At 35.8% G+C, this 14709-nt stretch overlaps 1 protein-coding gene across 1 annotated transcript in view; it reads left to right on the top strand.

The window, feature by feature from the left end:
• The first annotated feature begins 8538 nt into the window (after nucleotides 1-8538).
• Nucleotides 8539-14709, top strand: part of LOC149784760 (uncharacterized) — a 52424-nt gene continuing 46253 nt past the window's right edge. Inside the window, exon 1 of the mRNA XM_089933046.1 lies at nucleotides 8539-8587. The gene's annotated coding sequence lies outside the window, so the exon portion shown is untranslated. The remainder of the gene's footprint in view (nucleotides 8588-14709) is intronic.

Genomic DNA, 14709 nt, shown 5'->3' with positions numbered 1-14709 from the left:
CTCTGAGCTCTCACATACACATTCTTTTTTCACTTCCTCGATGAATGCTTTTACCATATATAGTCTGAGATGTCACATCTTCATCAATACAACTTTTAAATACGAAGTCTTAAACTGTACAGCATGTGAGGTATATAATAAGAACAATATAATGGGAACCATTTAAATTCGAATTCTAAATTCATTCAAAAAAAAAACACATTGCTATTATAATAGGAAACATTACAAATATGATCCGAAGTTCAATCTGAGAAACATTATTATTACAAGGTACTCTCTAATCTACTCTATCAACAACTTCAATTACCACGAGTAATATATCAATGAAACAGTGTACATACTATATATATATATATATATATATATATATATACCAAGCTTTAAGCTAAGCATAGCGGCAGCTGCAGTTGTGATTGAAGTAGCATTGACATAGTTACGATAATTGTACATTAACGTAAACTTAATTGAAGTCGTAGTAATAACAGCAGTGGTAGTGGTAGGAAATAATTGTAGTAACAGCGTCAGATACCAGAAGAAGAAAGAGGATGAAGAAGTTGCGCCGGAGGTAGCATTCGCTGTAGTAGTATCAGTCGTAGTGGTATTTGTTGTTGTTATAGTGGTATGACAATTGTATTTGTAGTAGCTGTGGAGAAAGAAAATGAAAAAGAATTTTTCATACTACATGTAGGGAGATAACATAAAATATATATTATTAAGTCGTCTTCTGCAAACATTGCACTCTTACAATTCATGCAATTTAAGAGATTGTCTAGTTTTGTTTCTCTAGCAACATATACTCATTGTTTTACGTCTTCTGAAAGGCTGAAGGTTTTAAAATCTTTTAAATCGTTTTATTTCTCTTACATGAAGTTTCAAACATCGAATCTATTTAAAACCTGGTATGATAACTGCAAGGTGAAATATCTCTATTTTTGGCAGCTATTTCATATTATGTGTATATCATATTACACATATTTAGCTATTTTATATTATGTGTATCTCAGATTACACATATTCAGCTATTTTATAGTATATTACACATATTCAGCTATTTTATATTATGTGTATCTCAGATTACACATATTTAGCTATTTTATAGCATGTGTATATCATATTACACATATTCAGCTATTTTATATTATGTGTATCTCAGATTATACATATTCAGCTATTTTATAGTATATTACACATATTCAGCTATTTTATATTATGTGTATCTCAGATTACACATATTTAGCTATTTTATAGTATGTGTATATCATATTACACAAATTCAGCTATTTTATATTATGTGTATCTCAGATTACACATATTCAGCTATTTTATATTATGTGTATCTCAGATTACACATATTTAGCTATTTTATAGTATGTGTATATCATATTACACATATTCAGCTATTTTATATTATGTGTATCTCAGATTACACATATTCAGCTATTTTATATTATGTGTATCTCAGATTACACATATTCAGCTATTTTATATTATGTGTATATCATATTACACATATTCAGCTATTTTATATTATGTGTATCTCAGATTACACATATTCATATTAGATATGTATGAAATATGATTAGTCTTCTTAGTTATTTATCATCTAAGTGTCAATACCATCCACTTATATGTCACATGACGTACAAGACTAATCCCCTCGAACAAAATACACCTGTCCTAGGTGTGAACTTTAAATCTGCACTAAATTTCCTCCTCTGATAAGAGTAAAATATGGCTTGGTAAGGTAAAATTTTATGATGTTGCTCGTTGCTTGGTACTGAAAACATTTTCGGCGGTAATTGATCGTCTTATTTATAACAGCAATGCTCTCTCAATGGAAATGAGACCAATATCTAGTCAGAAGGAGTGCACAAGTTAATTATAGAAGCTTCCTTTTAAAGGGGTTTGTTCGAGAAATGTTGCATGTGTGTGTATTGATCCGGATTTTTAACGTAGCTTTAAACGAATTTCAGTCATATCGCTACGATGTCTGCAGTGTGTCAGTTTATAGTGATGTTAGCATTGGGACATCATGCTTCAGAGACTTATCATCATGTACCACCTAGTCACATTATCCTGACACCATATTAGCCTTTCCTAACATTAACGTATTGATGCTGAGTGCCAAGCGAGGCAGCTGCTAGTACCATTTTAGAAGTCTTTCATATGACTCGGCCGGGGATCGAACTCGCCATCTCCCTCAACCGAAGTAGACGCTCTATAACTTAGGCTACCAGAGCAGTCTGCAATTATTTATGCAACGTTGTTCTTTATATGGTTTTATATCAAAATACTTGTCTTTCGTATGATATTTTAAAGCCAATACTACTCACATTATCTGTGCCAAGAGATGTGTGAATCTAAATCGGGTCAATCTATTTATGAAACCAAATTGACTTTTTACCTAAGTAAGGGAAAATCCACACATGAAATTTTATGGACAGGAAAATCTCTATCTAGATTGTGCAATAAAAAACCAGTTTTCCTTGCAAAATAGCAATTATGAAGCGACCCATAAATAATTTTATATAATTAGTGCAACGAACTTTAGACAAGAAGAGTGCGGGTTCGAATCCGGCCGAGGCCAAGGCGGGACTGCCATCGTTCAATGCGTCCAAAGAGCCGATCGTGTGCTACTGTGATGTTAACATCAGTGAGTTTATTTGATTTCAACCATTCGTAAAAAACGTCGGTCATTATTTACTCAAGGAATAAGATTTTACAAAATTTTTAATCGGATATCTTTGTTGTTACCTTGTAGCCTAATTATAAAATATCAAACACTTACCATTATCAGCCTTGACAAGGAAAAGAAGTGCTCTGCGTAAGATCAAATGCCTCAACAGTCTTTTCATACTGTAAAACAAGGTTATATTAGTATGTTCATACCATTTTATACTGTAAAACAAGGTTATATTAGTATGTTCATACCATTTTATACTGTAAACAAGGTTATAGTAGTATGTTCATACATTTTATACTGTAAAACAAGGTTATATTAGTATGTTCATACCATTTTATACTGTAAAACAAGGTTATATTAGTATGTTCATACCATTTCAGTTTATTTCCCGTCTCCTCTTAATGCAGAGCGCCTAGCGAGGCACCTGTTAGTACCAGCATTATCAGTCTTTGGTATGACTCGACCGGGGTTCGAACCAGTGATCTCCCACATCCGAGGCGGACGCTCTAACCATCAGACCACATGAGTGGTCGACATATGTGATTTGACTGAAAAAGTAAAAATAACGAATATTGTTTTATGTGTTACACGTATTCAAGTTCCAAATAAGGTGGATATATTTTTGTATGACTCCATGAAAATCTCCATGAAAATAAAATAAGTGATTTGACTGAAAGAAAATCATAATAACAAATATTGTTTTGTGTTCTACACATATTCACGTTCCAGATAAAGAGGAAATATTTTTATATGACTCCAATTCAAGGGCCTGACAATTTGTGATGCTGAAACTCACAATCATTTGGTCATGAATTGTAATAACTCACGTGCTCATACGATTCATTTTCTAGGGATAAAATTCGCCGTTTCTACCAAGATTTGTTCTTCTCTTATCATTATAAAGGTATAATTTTTTTGGTACTTCAAGTAAGTAGTTCAAGTCATTGCCTTTATAACATTTTCATCGAAAAATTTGAACATCTGACATTTCATTACTTTATTCAATGACTCTTTTAGATTATTGGGTAAAACTCGTACCAAGCGCGGCCATATGGGTTTACGTACAATGATCAACTACAAAAAAAAATCAAAGGAACCATGCTCATCTAACAGTTAATTACAATGAACGATTTCCAAAATTCTCAGACTTAGAGATATGGACATAATTGCAATATCCGAGTTATATGAACCCTAGAAATCGAGTTACATGCAATGACCTATTTCATAAGTTGGGAATCGAGGGGTTATGACTGTGACTGTTATGGCTGCCATACATGAATCCGGAGAAGTGTAGACAGATAATTTGTAGCTGAATGGCTGACTTCCAACTATCTGGAGAAGCACGTGAATATAAAGCTTATTACTATTATTATTATTATTATTATTATTATTATTATTATTATTTCCTTGAAAAGATCATGTCAGGGATTTCGAGTTTCTTCAAGAAAATTAACCATGACTAAAATAATATATTTTGGATATCACTTGTATTAAAAGAACACATTAACATTGTAAATAATTCAACTGTCATTAGTTCCCATTACTTTTATTACAATCATCCAATTCAACTTTATCGTTTCTTCCTGTAAAACACAATAATACTTATACTAATAAGAAGAATAAGAATAATAACCCTCTTACTCATTTCAATTTTTATACTGATTCATTGAGTCGGTCTATATGTCTGCTGAAGTAGAGAATTGTTGAATTTTTATCCCAGGGCAACTATCTTTGAAAATGTGGTTGTCCATCGTACTTTTCTAGTTGCCCAGTGAATCAGTGTTGCTGCCTATAAGATTGCTGTAATCAATCGTATTCAAACAAAATTGTCATATTGATTAATGGTAAGGTAATTTAAGGCCAGCTATTGTATCCCTAAACGAAATTGTGATACTGATTGATCGTAATGTTACATTAAGTAAACCTTTGCATCATTACAAAATACATTTTATATGCTTCTTTTAATAAAACAATCAAATATTCGTTTTATTTTGTTTGTATTACTTTTAGATACGTACATGGTGGTGTGTGTGTATGTGTGTGCGATTGGGGGTTTTAACGTAGCTTAACAATATTACATTCATATCGCTACAATGTCAACCGTGTGTCAGTTTATAGTGATGTTTAGCACAGGGCATCATACCACAGACATGTAGAATGGTGTTCCATCCAGTCACACTATCGTGACACCAGGCCTACCAGTCCTTCTAGTAGCCTCTTAACACTGAGTGCCAAATGATACCATTTTTATATGTCTTTCGTATGACTCGGCCGGGGTTCGAACCCGTGACATCCCAGATCCGACACACATACATGGTGTAGTATCCACAGAAGAAATTCAGATTTATTTATACTTCATGCTGTGATTTGTTACGAAAATTTCATTGGAATAAGAAACATAAAAAGGAAAAAAGAACAAAAGGTATTAAGTCATCTGTAGATTTTTCTCTTTTCATAGCAGAGGTTTATACGCTTATTATAATTCAATATCAATACAAGTCTACAGTCATAGTAACTATACGTCTGACACTACTCTTCACAATTCTTGACACCTCATATTGTAAAATAAATATATAAATCCATAGGAATAGCACAAGTTCAAACTATATACCGCTATTATATATAAGCCGATCATCTCTTTTATTAATGGAAACTTGATTGGATATCTAGACATTAATTCATCTTATATATTCTGTGTAATACTAGGGGCCACGAGCGGCCGAGTAATCTAAAGCGCTTACCGTTACGGATCATTACCATCTCACCTCTGTTTGCGTGGGTTTGAGTCTCGGGTTCGGCCAATGTGGGTATGTGAGAAAACTTGTCAGTAGCTTTTCGTGGGCAATTATCAGACATGTCTGCGTATTTATTTATCAATCTGAGATCAGCAAATGCAAGATAAATGAACAATACTCTTGCTTTTGACGGTGTCTTCCTGCATTTTGTTTGCCATAAAGTTTCAAGCAGTTAACCCTACTCTGACAAGAATGTATGCAGAGTTTACATCCACGCGGTTCATGTTATCCTTAATCATATACTATTAATCCAGTGTCTAAACTGTCCGATGCTGTACAAAGATGCAAGCTGGATTTTATGTTATTATGGGAGCCACTTTATTAATTCATTCATCCTGTTTGTCTACTCTATCTCTCTCTTTATAGGAGTATCTATTTTATTCATCCTGCTGGTATTATTTCTAAAAGGGAATAAATATTTCATTAGTAATATTTGTCTTCTCTCACTCTCTTAACGGTAATACATATTTCATTTGATCTGTCTCCATTCTCTAACTCTCACTTAATGGTGGTATCTATTTCATTCGTCCTTTTTTGTTTTCTCTCTTAACTGTAACATCTATTTCTGAATAACTGTACAGATTTTATTATTATTATTATTATTATTATTATTAGTGTTTTATGTGGCATGGAGAGTTGAAAGTAATCGAAGGTAAGAACATAAACTTCAAATTCTCGAGTTGTGGTTTGCTTTATTGTCTTTTAGGGCAGCCTAATTCATCCTGCACTGATAGGATTTTTATTTGAGTCTGTAGTCGGTTTTAACCTCTTTGAGGATATCAGTACCAACATGTAAGAAGTCAGGCTCATAAATTAAAAGGATGTAACGTTCTTAGTAAGTTTTTATAATTAGATACACCATCGCATTGAAGTTGTTTTCAGGTTTGTCATAAATGTTTACTACTTGATACAACACACATAAATGAGAAGATACAAAGGTCAAGCAGTCAATGTCGTCTACATAAATGAACATGAAATACATTTAACACATGAATAAATGCTAATAATGAAATATAATCGTTCTTTGACATTATCTGAAACTTAAATTCACGCATATGACAGAATGTTTACATTTTAAAACTATTTATTTCTAGATTTTAAAGGAAACTTATGCAGGTTAAACATTAATTGCTATCTATTTTCAACGTCTTTTCTAGAGTTGGTTTTAAAAAGAAAACAATATATACGATAAGGGCCTGAATGTTTGTTTTAGATAAATGTACAAAATATCAAATAGTTGTAGTACTTTTCCCCACTGAGACATTTCTTGCAACTATTTTAATTTACCATAGTTTTTATACTTGAAAACTTTATTGCACATGTTTAGTTTGCTTTAATTTTGATGCAGTACGAAAACACTCATTCAAAATTTAAAATTATTAAAGTATATTTCATAATGATCAAATTAAATTTATTAGTAATATCTGTACTTCAATTACTCATGTTTCTATCCACGGTGAATGCAAGGTATACAAAAATAACAGTCCCACTGATGTTGGCATTACCAATCAACACAAGGATAGATGTTCAAAACCAGATAAAATTTCAGTCACAAAATGTCTGATGTTTATTACTTGACTTAGTCAATCCTGATTTAGATTTCGAGACTAGTGGAAACGGCCAACGTGCAAATTCTGTAAAGTTTTGATTATTATTTAAGCAATGAAGCCAGTTAAAAGAAATCTGGAATGCCGAATCTTATCATCATGATTGCATTTTTATTTATATCTTTGTTATATTTTCTCCAATACTGTACAGGAAATGATTATAACATACATACATACATACATACATACATGCATACATACATATAGAAGAAAAGAAAGATTAGTTGTCAATGAACAAAAGACACAGGACCATTAGCAACACATTTAGGCTTAAAGATAACTAAACTAATAGGTCTGGTCCAGCTAGGTTTGTGACATTACATATCTTGATCACTGTATTACAATACTCCAGTACCTGCACATTCTCCTCCGGAAACTCTATAGTGTATCTTGCATTTATTCGTTCTGGTGGTAATTGATGAAGTTAGTACCAGTAGTGACGGAAGAACTGATTCTAATACTAATAATAGTAGCGACAGTAGCAAAAGTAGTAGAAAACGTGTGTATAAAAATATATCATACCGTTATGATTTTTGCAATATGGCAGTTTATCGTGATGTCTAGCACTGGTGTATCATGCCGCAGACATGTAGCATGATGTTCCACTCAGTCACATTATCCTGACACCAGGCCAACCAGTCCTAATACTACCCTCTTAATGCTGAGCGCCAAGCGAGGCCGCTGCTAATACCATTTTCATAAGTCTTTTGTATAACTCGGACGGATTTCGAACCCGCGACCTGCCGCATCTGAGGCGGACGCTCTAACACAGACATATGAGTAGCTATAGCAATAGCAGATATTATACTACTAGCAGTTGATCAAGCAGAATTAATAGAATCAATATCAATCAGGGATGGTTGCATCGTACAAAACGAAGAATCTAGTAATAATATACTAGCATATGTAATACTGGCAATAGTAGTGGCAGTTGTAGAATGCGAATAAGTTGGTCGTTGTGGTAATAGTTGATGTAATTCGACTAGCAGCAATATTATTATTGGAACTACTACTAATAGTAGTAGTAGTAGTAGTAGTAGTAGTAACATCAGCAGTAAATATAGTAGTAGTAGTAAAAGTATTATTATTAGTGTAGGTGGTCGAGGCAGTTAGATACGTGAGCCTACATTCAGCGAGGGACCGACATATTTAAAATGTGGTAGGTATTTATGCACGCATTGCCGTTACAGTAATTTATCATTTATGTGTTTTCATGTTGGTTCAATCTGTCTTACCATGTATGAGCCTAATCGATTCGAACGAGATACGCCTCTCCCAAGTTTGTACTAAAATGTATCCACTGATAAGACTAAACTATAGCTTAGACCTCCTCTGTATGGAATAACTCGTTGCTAAGTACTTGAAAAATGATCTGCATTGATTAGCCGTTTTGTTTATAGCAACAAGACTTTGTTTGGGGAAAAGAGACAAGTATCTAAACACTGAATAGAGCTAAGCAGTTAACATGAAGGGTGATTTCTTAAGGGATTGATAGGACGTTTGTAAGTATCGTTTCTCTGTATATATTTGCTACAAAGTGCGTGTTTTGGTATAGCATGTGTTCTGCACCAATAACATCTTGTCTAGAGAAATGAGACAAGTAGCTAAACATTGACGAGAGGGAAAAAAATAATTCAATAGCTGAGTTTTGAAGAAATTATTAGAGATGTTGTATCAATTCTATTATATGCTTTTGCAACGAAATAATTGTTTTGATAAGTTATATGTTCTAGACCAAGTTTCATTCATAATACCAATGCGCAAAGACATACGAATTTATGTTGAGCCAATACACGAATTTAAACTAATATTACTATGCATTTAGTGGGTACAGCCAAACGCGCAAGTGAAATGTTGTGGACTGTGGACATTGATTTTGCATTATCTGGATTGCGTATTAAAAGGCGTCTTTATTTTTGTATTATCTGGAATGCGTATTAAAAGATCACGTACTACCTTACTGCATATTAAAAGGGCAACTCTGTTCAGTCGTATATCCATTGCGTATTAAAGGCCATCTTTATTTTGTATTATGTGATTGCGTATTAACGGGGTCTCGCTGAATAGTCGATAATGTGTTGATGAGCTATTAAACACTAAATTAGTCAATTGTATTGCGTAAAAACCACTAGACTAATGGTCCTGGGCGTGCTAATTTGATTGGCTTAAACACCTTGACTACTGCACTTAGGCACTTAGGCACCCCAACACCTTGACTTTGGCCCACAAATCTCTCACAGCCATATAAACCCCTCTCAGACATTTTGCAAATCCTTTTTGAAGAAATACTTCTAAATATCATAGGACAAGGGAGAAAGAAACTTCATAGTTTATGTGCCCTACAATAAATAGTCATATATAAGTTGTCCTTTCTTGGAATTCCATAATTGTCTTTAGCAATTGACAGAGTTTGAAAACATTATACAAATTACGAATTTATTACAACCCTTGAAACACTGTCATAAAACATTTAGGTAAGCCGACGTACTCGTAGTGTACTTCCTGTGTTTTCTCTTATACTGCAGTAGCTCTTGCTAATTGATATTCACCAAGTACTGAAGTAGAGAGAGAGAGAGAGAGAGAGAGAGAGAGAGAGAGAGAGAGGTAATAAAATACAAAAAGACATCTTGAAAATAGATGGAAAGAGCAGATCATCAATTCACTTCCGATTATATCCCGCATTTAGCACTAAGTGACAAAAAATAAACCATCACCAAGTGTGATAGTACAATAGTTTGTTAACTTTTTATGTTGATAAAGAAGTATATTTTTTTAGGTTGGCTTAGATATCAAAATGCGATACACCTACCAATGACGTACATTTTCATGGAATGATGCAAGTGTAATAGCATGTCAAGAAAATCCTACATATTTCCGTTTACGTTACAAGCTGTTACAGAGAGACATACAGAAATGCAGACAGAGATTCTATTATTGACCTCTCAAATGAACGTTCCTAACATTTATGGGATTTACAGATATAAAAATGTTCAAAAGATCTGTAAAGTCTACTTAGTATTTGCGAAATGCAGTCAAAATATTATATTGTAGTTTGAAATATTTTACTGTATAAAAGGAATAAGTTTTGCTTGGTTTTAATATCAAATTTAACAACAACATGGACATCAAAGTATAGTGAGACTACATAATGCTTTAACTCACAGATCTGTTACGATCATTGGTAAAATAAAGTCAAAGCTGAATGCAAAATGCGTTTGGAACATATTATGCATTTTTGAAGATTTTACACAATGCAATTAAATTCACGATGCACTCCAGTAACATTTCTTTAATGGATACATTTTTTGTTCATTGTTTTTCATTTACATTATACCTAAAGGCTGTTCAGTCTGTGGCCCAATTAACCTGCAATGCAGCTTTGTTTTGTTGTTTCGGTATCAGGAACAGTGCTAACTAAATTCTTCTCAAGCTGTTCTCGAGCATTTCTTTTGCCTCAATGTGTTGAGGATTACAGTAGGCTGGTGATTTTATGACTACATAGAATAACCATTAGTAGGCGGAGATGTTCTACGCTGAATACTTCACAAAAAGATGTGAAAAAAATTTAAAAAGATGAATGGCATTACTCATCATGTGAATTTGAAGTTTGTTCTGGACTAGATTTTATGTGTGTGTGGCAATTATGCAACAGCATTTAACATCACTTCAGCACGATGGTGGCTATACGATATCAAGTGAAACTTCATCGAAATTGAAACCAGTAAGGCGCGATATCTACAATTTGTAAATAATACCTCTGTTCAACGTTTTCTTTTGTGTATATCCTGAGTCTTATTTGCCTCTGTTTTGGAAGTGTCCCTGGGTAACAAAGCGCTTGATTTTAATGATCTCTTACATCTCACACCTGTCTGCATGGGTTAGAGTCTCTGTGTGATAACTATGCAGTAGCATCACATTTGTCGGTGGTTCTTACCGGAGGTTTCTTTCGGGTTCTTCCGCCACCAGTTATTCTGCATACCATTCATAGCCTTTAACTCGTTGAAAATGGCGCTAATCTCCAAAACAAAAAACAACATTTGTTTTATAATTTTCACTTTTTCACAGACTTAAAGAGCGTCGCATGCGCTCAGGCAACTTATCTAAGAATTTAACTTAGTTTTGCACTGCTCATTGTCAAGCCCACACTTGCTGTCAAACGATAGCCATTTGCAAGCCGCATGTGCTGACGGAACCGTAGTCCTGATAGCTTGAGACGTAAGGGAGATATGTGGACACCAAGCCGACGAGTCTGCAAGCTGATGAGACTGGAAACTGGTGAAATGCAGCAGCGAGATACTCCACCCAGAGCGTCTACCACTTTTGCCGGGCGTCTACACCCGCTGAACGAAAACCTCCCTAGCACTGAAACGACCGTTACGAGTTTGAAGATCCGTGGCACTTTGGCTAGACTTGGCATCGTCCACACCCACTAGAGAGCAAATCACTTTCTCAAAGCTACTGCCAACACAGCCATGGAAGGAGGCCATGTTTTGGTCTGCATCGAGAACCAGAGTAGTTAAGTGGGATACCCTAGCCTCAATGGGACTTAACATTAAAAACACCCCTGGGACAATCTAGCCTCAATGGAAATTTAACATGGGGAAAAATCATGGGACAATCTAGCCGCAAGGGGAATTTAACATGGGGAAAAAATCATGGGACACTCTAGCCTCAAGGGGAATTGAACATGGGAAAAAATCATGGGACACTCTAGCCTCAAGGGGAATTGAAGATGGGAAAAAAGTCTTGGGTCACTCTAGCTTCAAGGGGAATTGAAGATGGGAAAAAAAATCTTGGATCTGTTGAGAGATAAGGGAAAAATGGAACAGGGTCGGGACCCTATTTTAATACGGTCCCGACCTGATGGGTCTATGGAAATGGAACATACGAAAATTGAAACAGGAAGGGGTCTCTATTTTTTTTTTAAACACAAAAAAAAATAATAAAAAAATGGGGTAGGCAATTGAAAGTCGATCTCTTTTCGAGAGATGTGGGTGGCCCTGAAAAGGGCCTTTGGGTTTATATATACCCTTAACATGAAGGGCATCTGTGACTTCTTCTTGTCCTTAGGTTCGTCTCACTGTAGGACTGTAAATCAGGACTCTTTTGAGGCATCCTTGCCTCTCCACGTAAATCCTACGTATCCATAGGTTGCTGGCGGTCCTATGGACAACTGTCCATTCGGATCGGACATACATCGGTATGTCCGTCCTGAACATCATCGAAGACACAAGGGTTGATGATTCGACTGTGGTCCACATCTTGAGGCGCTGAGAACAGGTGAATCAATGCAGTGAACTGCGCTTATTTATAGGTAGAGGAAGGATTGAAACGGATTGAGTTCATTGACCAATCCAAACACGCGTTACAAAATTCAGTCAGCCCGCATCCAATCCGAAGAGAACAGTCTGTGACGTCACGTGGTCTATATAGATTCGCTAGCCCCTGTGTACAGTCAATCTATGCGACAGTGATTCAACATGACGGAAACTCAGAAAACGATCCATTGGGGTGAACCAGCAGGGGAGACCACCCAAGGGAACCCGGACTTACTTTCAGAAGAGGTAAACTGGGATTTTGTGGATTTTCTTACCTCGCAAGAATTTGTTCCGGAACCTTCGTCACCTTCTTCATTACCGCACGTGGAGAATTTTAGACAGAGACAGAAAGAAGAATTGGAGAAATTTATACAGCGGCAAAAGGAAGCGGAACAAGCTTTTCTTTTACAGCAACAACAGTAAGAAGAGGTAAGAAAAAAAAAAAAACAACAACAACAACAACAACAAGAAGCAAAGAAACAAGAGGGTGAAAATCAAACGGTCACGGTACTGTTAGACATTTTAGCGGAGTTAAGAAGTCTGAAACAAATGTATTAGACTTCTTTATCACGACCGAAGAGAATACGACCTTCCCGAGCTAAACAAGCCAACCCTGTGACTAAGCCTACCGTACCACCCTTAGTGATTTCAACCAAATCATCATCATCATCAGAAGTAGGCCTCGGCCGTGGCAAAGGCTTAAGGCAGTTAAAGTTGATTGCTTAAACTCACCCCTACACCAAAAACCAAAGGCCCTTTTCAGGGCCACCCACTTCTCTCGAAAAGAGATAGACTTTCAATTGCCAATAACTCAAAAAAAAAAATTACCCCATAGTACGTGTTTTTGAGTGCGTGAGTGTAGCTTCTTATTTAAAATCAAAACTCAAAGACACTTACCTTTTTATACCTAATTTATTCTTTTATCAATAGTTACAATCCAATTCACAATTCACAACAGAGCACTTTAAAAAGTTCATAGACTTCTTCTGTTTCTTTGTTTACTCTCTCTGTTTTTTTCAATTTCTTCCCCGTCACAGTCTTTTCCTCCTCACTTTCTTCCCTTCTTCTTTTCTTCTCCTGTTTCTTTTTCTTCACCTGTCTACTTTCTTCCTCTTTTTCTTCCTCTCCAGAATCCCTCTCTTCTTGCTCCTCTTGTTTCTTAGGGCAATCTGGAGACCAATGTCCTTTTTCTTGACAATAATAACAGGTATCTTGACTTTTGTCTTTTCTAACCCCTTTTTTTCTATTTTGACGGTCTGGACACTCTGAAGACCAATGCCCTTTCTTTTGACAGATATAGCAAGTATCTTCACTTTTATCTCGAAAAGAAGGAGAGTAGTCCGAAGGCTGGTCTGAAGAAAATTTTCTAATGACCCTTCGCAACGCTCTGATGAAACGTTCCATCTGGGTAGTCTCTTCCATCGTTGTGCTCGGTTTGAGAGTGAAATGAATAGTGAAAGTTCAAGACACATACCCTTTATATACACTGGTCTGCTAGGAGTATAAATTAGTCCATGGTGTTTAAATTTTAGTCATTTGACTTTTTTCACTCAAGATGAAACGATCCAATTCATTTGAGAAGAAAGAAGAAGAAAGTAAGAGGCAGAAACGTGATCTATCGCCTCGTACCAGAGCTGAAGTCTTGGCACAAATTCATGCCAGTGATTTTGAATAGGACATGAGTGAACCAGAATCCGAACCCTCTAAACAAAGTTCACCACCCTTAGTTAACCCTGAAAAGTACTATTCCATTCGAGAGACAGAAAAGCGCTCCTCTAGAAAATTTAGAACCACGGCTTACAAATACACGGTGAAGTTTAAAGATTTCAAGTCCGAAGTACCGTTAGAGAAAGCAGAAGGGTTCATCACCGGGGTGTGGGATTCTTTGCTCACCACACTCAAGCGACAATGTCAACCCAAAGAAGACGATCGCTTGAGACTTTCCATACAACACGACGGTTTGAAATCCCCTGTTTGGATCGAGTTTAGCACCCCTGCAGAATTGACTGCTTCCAAAGGCATGGACAAAATTCAACACGTACAACAATCCAATGACCAGTTTGACATCACCGATGGTAAAGCCACACTGGACATGACCCACGTCTCTCCTCCTCAAGGGACTGGACGCAAAAAGATGTTATTGGTGGACGAGCTTCTCAGCACCAAAACAAGTCTCGTCCGAATTCACAACCCTCAAGACCAGATGTGTTTAGCCAGGGCCATCGTGGTGGGACGAACCTATGTCAACAAGAACGACACGGTAGAATGGAAAAGAGCCTGGAAAATTATTCGACAATCGGACCGAG

Source organism: Sinohyriopsis cumingii, chromosome 14 (genome assembly GCF_028554795.1).
Source record: "Sinohyriopsis cumingii isolate HCF-2022 chromosome 14, ASM2855479v2, whole genome shotgun sequence".
Lineage (NCBI taxonomy): Eukaryota > Metazoa > Mollusca > Bivalvia > Unionida > Unionidae > Sinohyriopsis > Sinohyriopsis cumingii.
Note: the sequence above shows the minus strand (reverse complement) of the source record. Positions and strands in the feature narration are given on the sequence as shown.